Raw genomic sequence first — 9,661 nt, forward strand, 5'->3', positions numbered from 1 at the left:
TTGCCAGGCCGAGAGCAGTGCTCCACGCCACCCGACTCCCGGCTTCTCTACTTCAGGAGAGAATGGAAAACTGCCGCCCTTCTCGGGAGGGCACGCTCGGGGCTGGGGAAGGCCATCGGCCACCTCCCCACCTCCCGGCAGCTGTCCCCAGTCTGGGAGAGAGGCCACGGCACTGTGTTCCTCTTGCCAGCGTGTGGGTGCTTCCTGACACCCCCTTTGGTGCCAACACATCCCCGTTGTCATCCCCGTTGCCATGACAAGAGGCACCTTTTTCTATCTAGAGTGACAGTCACCACCTCCTGGGACGGAAGCCAGGGCAGCCCAAGGGCAGATTGATTCCGCCATCACGAGGCAGGCTCTCTGGAGGCCCAGCCACCCCTCCCAAGGAGGCGAGACGAGGGCATGTGAGTCTCTTCCAGAGCGTCACCCTGTCCCCGCAGGATCTCCATGTGGGGAAAGGGCAGCAGAGGGGGCTTGTGTGACCGCAAGTCCAGTTTCCCTGTCTGAAAAGCGTAGTTATCGCCGCGTCCCTACAGCCTGTTTTGAGGGACCCCTGATTCATGCAACCAGCATTTGTGGAGGCCTGGCCAAGTGCCAGGCACTGGGGTGAAAGCAGGGGACCGGAGGCAAATTCCCCGCGCCCCTCGTGAACAGAGGAACGAGCGTGAGACGTCCACCTGTGAGCAGCGTGCAGCCAGGAAAGGCAGGCGTAGGGGCAGCAGTGCCGGCGGGAGGCCTGGAAATCCTGGGGGCGGGCCCTGCAGGCAGCAGACAGGGCGTGCAAAGGCCCCGGGGCAGGACGGGCCAGCACGGTCAGGAGCCAAGAGGCCTGGGTGGCAGGGGAGGGGCGCATGGCGGGGGGCGAGGGGCAGAGGCCAACTGCGCAGGCCATGTGGGCCGCGCCGAGGAGTCCAGGTTTGGTGTTAAGCGCTGAGGGAGAGACTAAAGGCTTTAAACAAGGGGACCGTGAGCGCTGCTTCCTGTTCACGGGGGCCTCCATTCCTGGCCTTGGAGCCCGTGTTTCTGCTTCGCAAACGGCACTTCGTAAGGGGACGCTGGGCTCACCGGATGGCATGAGGGCAAACCCCGGTCCTGCCCCGGTCCTCTCTCCTTGGGATGGAAGGAGGGCCCTGGGGTGAAGCGGAGTAAGGGCCGGACTTTAGTCCCTGTGACGGATCAATGCCACTTGTTAATTGTGGCAAATGCACCTGACAGACGTCCGGATGCTGACGAGAGGGACAAGCTCGGGGGCAGCTCTCCCATCTTTGCCATTAGTCCGTAAAGCTGAAACTATCAGATAGTGTATTTTTTAAAAGGAGACATTAAAAAAATTCCTCAAGCTATAGAGGCTAATGCACCTCGTGCCTTGAAAAGACAGAACACAGATGCGGGAGGCTGCCCGCGCCCGGACCGTCGGACCGCCTGACCACCTGACTCTCGGTCCGGGCTGTGCAGTGTTTTACCGTCTGGCTGTCCCCTGACCTGCAGGGTCCCCGCCGATGGCCACGGCGCTTGTTCTCAGGCGTTTGCCAGTGGGAGCAACCCTACTTCCGAACAAGTTCACATCTCGAGGTACTGGGAGTTGGGACTTCAACATACCATTTAGGAGGACACAATTCAACCCAGAACGGGCGCGGGGGTGGGACCGGCGGTCCAGGCAGCGGGAGTGGCGAGTGCAAAGGCCCCGGGGCTGGGGCGGGCTCTAGGTCTGAGGTCCTTGTTTCCTGCAAACCTTGCTCTTGCAGAAAAGTCGGAGGCTGAATTCCGAGGGGGCGGGAAAAGAACAGGAAGCTCTGAGCCCCCCCCAGTCCAGGTGACTGCCCTCCCCGAAATAGGCCCACTCACCCCCACACTGCGCACTGCGCTCCACCTCTGTCCCCTCCCGCCCTCCTTCCTGTTCAGGCAGCCAGACCCTCTTATCACAGGGCACACAGCTTCCTTTTCAGCCCAGAGGTCGTTATTTTAACACCTGTTGGGAAAACAAGCCAGCGCTGGGAGGTGGGGCCGGGGGAGTCCAGGGGAGACGCTGTTGGCTGGAGGCGGGGAGGAAGGCTGACCCTCCCACTCAGCGGGTTGGATCGCCCACCCCCACGGGGCAGGGGGCGGGGCTGGGTGGAGCTGAATAGGGCTGGGCGAGCCACAAGGTTTTCTACCCACAGCGCTTGGCACTGGACTGGGCTAGGCTGGCTGGACAGTTAGTCTGTCATTTCCTCTGGCTTCACTTTGTCCACGTGGCTTCTGGCCTCCTGGAATCTGGCCGAAGCTTCTTTGTGTAGGGGTGGCTGGATCCCAAGACAAAAAGCAGAAGCTGCCAGTTCTCTACAAGGCTTAGTCTCAGAGCGGCATGGAATTCCTTCGCCTGTTTCCTATTGGTCAAAACAGTCGCAGAGCCCACCCACTTCCCGGAGACTCCGCCTCCTGGCGGGAGGGGCTTCTGGTCCGCGAGTTCGAGGAGGAGGCCCATGGCCATCTTTGCAGGGAACCCTCTTTTTGCGCCGGCCCACTTCCTGCCGGCCCGGTGAGGCCTCAGAGGCAGCAGAGGACAGCGGGTCCCACCTGCAAAGTGCCAGCAAGATGCATGGGTTCCGAGGAGTCTGGTTTTACAAAAACAGCTGGGAGGGGCCGTGACATCCCCCCAGAGCAAACATCGAGCCACTCGGCACTGCACTCTGACTGGGAGGTTGCTCACGCAAATTAGATGTTTATGAGGATAAACAGTCATTAGAACTCAAGCACTAGAGGGGAAACAAACACCATCTCAAGATCTCTCGCTAATTTGGCTCTGAAGTCGGCCTGCCAGCGAATCGGCTGGTTTCCGGCTTGCAGAGGTGCACGTGCGCGCGCACGTGCGCGTGCTCGGCGCGCGGGGACATGTGACGTCCCCTACGGGACGGCGTGTCTTCCTGGGGCGCCGCGGGCCCTCCCTAAGTGGGGGCAAGAATAACCCTGGACTCGGCGCTGCTGAGAGAGCTGCATGAGGAGATACACATCAGTCACAGCTGCGCCAGGCGCCTAGTAGGTGTGCAATAAATGTAAGCTATCAGTTCATTCATTCATTCATTCATTCAGCAAACGCTTAGTGGCCCCAACCAGGGGAGGTCCCCTGCATAGTGTTGAGGATGTAGCCAATGCCCCGCACAGAGGGCGCCCGGGGAGGATGAACGAGCCCAGCCCAGGCTCGCCCTCCAACGCTCCCGCCTGGGGAGGAGGCAGATTCGTCAATAAATTATCGCAGATTGCAAAGAGAAATGCAGAACAGGTCAAGGTGTGGGCTTCACCGGCTTTCATAGAATTTCAGCCCCAGGGGCCAAGGCTGGGAAAGGCTTGGTGGGCAGGACACCCCCTGGACCCCTCTAAGTGGGACAGATGGACCGTGGCACCTGACCCCGGTCAGGAGAGGAGCGAGCAGGCGGGGAAGCCCTCACGCAGTGGGAGACACGGGGCCGGGCCGGGCTGGGGCCTAACCAGGGGCTCTGGGTTTCCGGCAGGAGCTGTAGGTGGCAGGGCCGGGCCAGGCAGCGGCAGCGGTGGGCGGCGGGCGGCGGGCTTCACGTCTGTGGGGCAGGTGAATGAATGATCGAGTGGCTCTGGACGTTTAATCAGAACGGGACGTCCCCTCGTGGACGTCTGCTGTGAGCAGCTCCGGCGTCTGCAGAGGCTCCCGCACAGCCAGGCGAGGGCAGGGCCCTCCTTGCAGCTGTGGCGCCGGAGGCGGGGGTGGGGGGACCTGTGGCCAGAGCATCTGGGGTCTTGAGCGCGGCTGCTTCTCAAGTCCCCGCCGGTTGCCTGGGACTCCGTGTGTGTGCATCTCTAACGGCTGCCCAGGCAGCCTTCATTTTGCAGGGCTGGGTGCAAAATGAATGCACAGCGTCCCTGGTTCAGCACTGATTAAGAATTTCGTGATGGCACCGGTGGAGTGTGAAACCAGGCAAGGGCACTTCTGGGTGCGGCCCCTGTGCGGCTGCACTCGCGACGGGCTCCGGAGGCTGGCCCTCTCCCCGCCCGCCCTCTCCCCGCCCGCCCCCGGGGCCGGGACGCGCGGCAGCAGGGAGTGGGGAGCTCGGGTGCGCCTGGGCTGCTGCGGGACAAGGTGGTCACGCGGGGACTGGACGTCAGGCGGGCTGGGCGCTGGAACCCGCGCTCTCACCCACCCAGCGAGCACCCTCAGTGCTGACTCCGCGGCCCCTGGGGACGCGGGCCTGGGCAGGAGAACAAAGCAAACTCTCAAGGGCTGTCAAGATACAAAGGCTGATTGTGTGGCTCTTAGCTTTGCCTCCAAAGCAGGTGCTGAGAGGCTCTGAGCTGAGGTCAGTCCCTCGCGCCTCCACAGCGCACTGTGCAAGCGCTGGTGCGCGGAGCTGAGCTGCACGGCACAGGGGGCCGGAAGGCACAGCCCCTGCTCCCCACCGTGGGGCTCCCTGTGCCCTCGCGGCCCCCACCGCCCTGCTCCGGCAGTGAGGCGGGGGAGGGCACGGGGCAGGCGGGGAAGCAGGAAGCCTTCCTGCTTCCATTCCAGAGACCCCGAGAGTGCTGGACGGGCACCCTGGACCAGCTGCGGCACCAGGGCCCCCGAGGCCTCAGATGGGAGACCTCTGCCGCGCTCCCTGTCAGCCAGGCCACCCGCCCTCCCGCTCCCACTGTGCTCTGGCCGCATGGGCTTCCTTGCTGTTCCCTGAACACAGGAAGCGCACCCACCTCAGGGCCTTTGCGTGTGCTCTCCCTGCGGACCCTTCTCTTCCCCAAGCTATGCGCAAGGCTCGGTTCCCGCTCTGTCCCAGCCTCCGCTGCGATGGAGCAGCACCCCCCTGCCTGCCCTCCCCTGCCTGCCCTCCCCTCTGGCCGGCTTGCTTTCCTCGCTGTGCTCCCACAGTAGCGCAGTTGTCACTTTGTTTCCTTTCTTCCTCTAAGGTTGATGCTTGCCCGGGCCTCTCACCCGCTGTGCTGCGAAAACACAGCACAGGCCCAGGCGGGAGGCAGCCCCATGCTATCAATGAGAGGGTCTGCATCCCGAGGTTTTTATTTTGTTTTATTTGCCTTTAGAGAGAGAGAGAGGAAGGGAGTGAGAGGAACTTCAATGGGAAAGAAGCGTCGATTGGTTACCTCCCAGATACACCCAACCTCGGGGATCAGACCCACACCCTAAGTATGTGCCCTGAGCGGGAATTGAACCCCGCACCCTTATGGGGTGACTCTCCATCCGACTGAGCCACACCAGCCAGGGCTCTCCCAATGTTGGTGACACACTTCAGTATAAAAATTTGGGGGTAAAAATTAAGTAGTCCGGCGTTTACTTGCACGTCCATATTAGTAATCGAGTTGTATGTGTCTAGCACATCTATGTAAAGTTACGTGTTATGCACGTAAAATACTATGGTGAGAAGTGTTTCTCTGTGTTCCGCGCTTACATGCCCGTGGTGGCGCTCTTCCAGCCCCCACGGGCCTCTGACCTCGCGGCCTGTGTCACGCGGCCGGGCTTGGCTGGGCCCCGCCGCTCTCCTCCCGCTGACAGCTTTTCAGACAGGCAGTTCCTGAAGCCGCACACGAGACAGCCACTGGAAATGCTATCCCGAGCCGCACACGCCCTTTCACATAAACTAGGACACGGGTTTGTGTCTTCTGCTCTGTGGGTGCTTATCCCTGATGAGCTCTAGCAGGTCACCGCTCACTGCCTGTCAGGCGGGGTCTCTGAGGTCCGGCGGGTCGCGGCAGGGGCTGGGGGTGTCTCCTGAAGAAGGCGAGCCCAGGCCCTTCCCAGCCGCTGTCACAAACTCTGCCCTCTCCTCCGGGGTCTGGGGAACTGTCACAGAACCTTGAGTTTGCAGCCCCCAGGCGTGGTCCCTCGACTCTGCCCTGCACTTCCAGGCGTGGGGGCCGCCACCCAGCAGTTACACACTGAGCTGTGCAGGACCCCTCAGCGGGGGGAGGGGCACTTAGCAAACCTATGAGACGCTCCTAGGTTTTGCAATAACCGGGGGTACTCTGGGCTTCAGGCTTCCCGTGGGTGGGGCTGGAGACGCCAGTCTCCCGTGGCACTGAGGGGAGTCCCCTAAAAGAAACCACGTCTTCCTACACGATTTTCAATCTCTTCTCATCATATCTGGTGAAAACTCTGTTTACGGAAACCTCAATCGAGATCCCAACTGCGCTGCGCAAACGCACTGCATGTGGCCGGTCGAGGCTGTGAGGAGGTGCCGGGCCTCCTGCAACGGAACGTGCGGCCTGGCGCGCCGTTTCGTCCAGAGCTTTGCCGAGGGCTGGGCGCCGCCTCGGCAACTCCCACAGCCGATGGAATCACCACGGTGGTGGCGGCCACACCTGCATCCGCCTGCGCGGTCCCTGTGGTGTCAGCACACGTCCACGTGGAGCTGCGGAGACCTGGCCGGGCGGTGCGGGTGGCCTGGGGCCGCTGCATGTGAGCCCTGACATCTAGAAATACACGTTGTCATTATTATGTTTTACGATTGTACTTATTTATTTTTAGGGAGGGGAAGGGAGGGAGAAAGAGAGAGGGAGGAACACTGGTAGGTTGCCTCTCACGCCCCCTGACGGGAATCGATTCCCTGTGTCCTGCCCGGGAATCGAACTGGCAACCTTCCGCTTTGCAGGACAGCTCCCAACCCACTGATCCACACCAGTCAGGGCTAGAAATACGTATTATTTTAATACGAGCTCTTTTCCTTGATATTTTGTTGTGTGGGGGTATTTTATTTTTGGTAGCACCACGTGTAGGCTGCTCCTGTCAGTCAGGAATCACATTTCAAGAGGGCGGAGGAGACATTACAAACACTTGTCGTGAGAGGGGAGGCTGGGTTCTAGGGATCTGAGCGAGTGCCTAAGGAGCAGGCAGAGGGCTTTTCACGGTGGTCTTGTCTGCCCCTGCGGACAGTGGAATGCACGTCCTGTGTCTGTCACAGGTGACAAGAACTAAACCATGGCTGCACAGCTAACAGAACAGACTACGGCATTCCAGCATCTTGGCGTGGCCCGCTGCAAACCACGGTCACAAACAGGAAATGCTTGTTACAGACGATGCACGCAACGGCCTGTCCCTTAGTGCAGGTCTGCAAACGCAGGACTGTGCCTGGGGCCGCGTTCCAGTGGAGAGACAGGGCGGCGGCTGGAAGGGGACTTCCAGGTGAGCTTGGCACGGAGGTCACCCCCGGGGAGGGGAAGCAGGAGGGTGAAGGATCCGGCGGGCTTCTGGTATCAGGAATGTTGGATGGCGTCAAAAACGCGTTGGGGGTAATGACCGCAGAGGTGAGAGCATCGGCCAGTTGAGGGGTACGGGGGCACTCATGGGAGATGTCGCTGCTCCGGGCAGCTGCCGCACATACTGAAATAATAAGGACGATACGTCAAGCGGGCTTGGGGGCGCTAAGCCCCTGACCCAGTCACCAGGCTAAGGAGGAGCTGCGTCCTACCCGAGGGCTTCCCTCCCGGTTTTGGGGTGACTGGAAGCCATGTCCCCCCAACCTTCTTCTCCTGCTGTGTTTCTTTCAGGCTTCCCCGGCAGGTCCTGCGCAGCCCTCGACAGGCCGCCGCGGGGCTCCGCGCGCTGGCCCGCCCGTGGCCGACCTGCGCAGAGGCACCCGTGCCCTGTTTCCCGGGAGGAGGCTGTCCCGCAGAGAGGCAGGCTGCCAGGCGGCTGTGCCAGGGGACGTCCACTCCGGGCGAGGAGGCCCCAAAGGGCGCCGTGCGGGCCGCCAGCAGCCAGGTGCCCAGGCCCAGGAGGCGGAGGCACAGGTTCCGTGACAGCTCTCCCAGGGCATCGGGGTCCACGCTGGGAAAGCAGGGAGCTGAGATGCTCGGCCTCCACCTGGGGGTGGGCAGCCTCCCCCGTCAAGGACGAGTCAGGGAGAAAGGTGGTCGGGTGTGCCGGTGACGGCACCGCCACAGGACCCGACCGCCAGGTGACCCGCCGCCTGACCACCCCGGAGCACTGGGGCCGGTCCCAGAGGAGGCAGGCGGCCACGCCAGGCTAGGGCGTGGCGAGTCCCCCTTTCCCCACCTTCCCATCCCAGGGGTCTCCCCGGGCCCTCTCCTGCCCACCCAACGTCCTTGGCTCCTCCCAGCAGAGCCTGAGATGTTCCCACCAAAAAGGGAAGCTCTGGGCCCCCACAGCCCAGCCCAGCCCAGCCCACAAGCCTCGGGGGACCCACGAGGAAACTCCCTCGACTTCCCCCTGTCGCTGGAAGCACACAGATGGTTGCCAGCCGCTGCCGGTCAGCGCCCGTTAACCCTCTCGCAGCAATGAAGGGGAAGACCACTCCCGTGAGGTGGCTGGGAATCAGCGAATGGCAGTCCTGGCGGACCCGGCTGTGAGGAGTGACCGCAGCATGCCCGGTTCCGCCCGAGCCAGCGCTTCTGAGCCACAGGGGACGTGACAAAGCCGTCACCGGCTTGCCGTGCCCCAGGGCTGTCATTTACTTGGCGCATTGGCGGGGCACAGTCACCTGGACAGACACCCCTGCACCCCTGGGCCCTGGTTGCTTCCTTCCTTCCTTCCATCCCAAGGCGCATGACAGGAACACAGGGAACCACAAAAAGCACAGAGGCCCGAGGAGGCTGAGCACTGGGTTCTTTCCCGACGCGGCCACCTTGGCAGTGGGGCCGGGAAGCTGGCGCTGACGGGAGGGCCTTTGGCTGGTCTCTGCGGCGGCGGGGGCTGGGCTGTCGTCAGAATGGCTTGCTGGGGCTGTGCAGGCGGGGAAATTTGGGACAGAGGCCGCCCAGGCTGGAAGGGGAAGGAAGGGGAGGAAGGGAAAGGGCAAGGTTGTGGGTTCGAGCCCCCCCGAGGTGTAGGGGCTGCGCCGCCCGGCTCCCAGGCCAGGAGAGCGAGGACAGAAGGTGCGAGTGGCTGCGGGCCGGGCGCCCCAAGCACGACAGGACGGCTTCCCAGGCCGCAGAGAGCGGCTCACCCGGGTTTGCCCGGGGCTTTCCGGGGTTTAGCATCAAGGGTCCCCTGTCCTGGGAAGGCCCTCTGTCCCGGGCAGACGGGGACAGCTGCCACCCTAATAAGCGAGAGGCGAAGGCTGCGAAGGAACCAGGAGTCACACAGGTTGGTGACTGGATCCTGCTTCCGCCAGTGATCCTGTGATGCTTGGGACAGGGGACCCCCCCGCCCCTGGGCCTCTGTCAGTCCCCTGCCTGAAAAAATGGGAATAAAACCACCTGGAAGACTCATTGGGGGAGGCAGGCAAAACAAGGCGTGTTGGCCTCAGTGCGGGGACGGAGCGAGGCCTCAGGCACGGCACCGAGCTTTGCTGGCGGGGGTGCCGGCGCTCTTGGTGCCGATGACGGCGGACCAAGGGGAGGCCTCGCGGGGGGAAGTGACGGAGGGGGCCGTCTTTGACTTCAGGGAACAAAACTAAGAAAGAGGACCACCCGGATGCATGCCTGGGGGCATTTGTCATGGCACCACATGGAACGAGAAGGCCGGTGGGGTCCGGCTGGTGTGCTGGGGTCCGTAGGGACGCTGGGTCACCCTGTACTCTGAGAAGAAGGTGGTTTCCACATGAAACCGATAAGGAAGAAGCTCCAGTTACAGATCGTTCAGTGAACACCAAAGAGGCCAAGCGATGTATACATTAGACTATGTTCATGAACAGGAAGGGAAATGTAAATCAAAGCCGCGGTGAGATACGTCTTCACCTCCGTCAGG

This window comes from Pteronotus mesoamericanus, unplaced genomic scaffold, assembly GCF_021234165.1.
Source record: "Pteronotus mesoamericanus isolate MK-2021 breed Mesoamerican mustached bat unplaced genomic scaffold, CSHL_Meso_final scaffold_507, whole genome shotgun sequence".
NCBI classification, from domain to species: domain Eukaryota; kingdom Metazoa; phylum Chordata; class Mammalia; order Chiroptera; family Mormoopidae; genus Pteronotus; species Pteronotus mesoamericanus.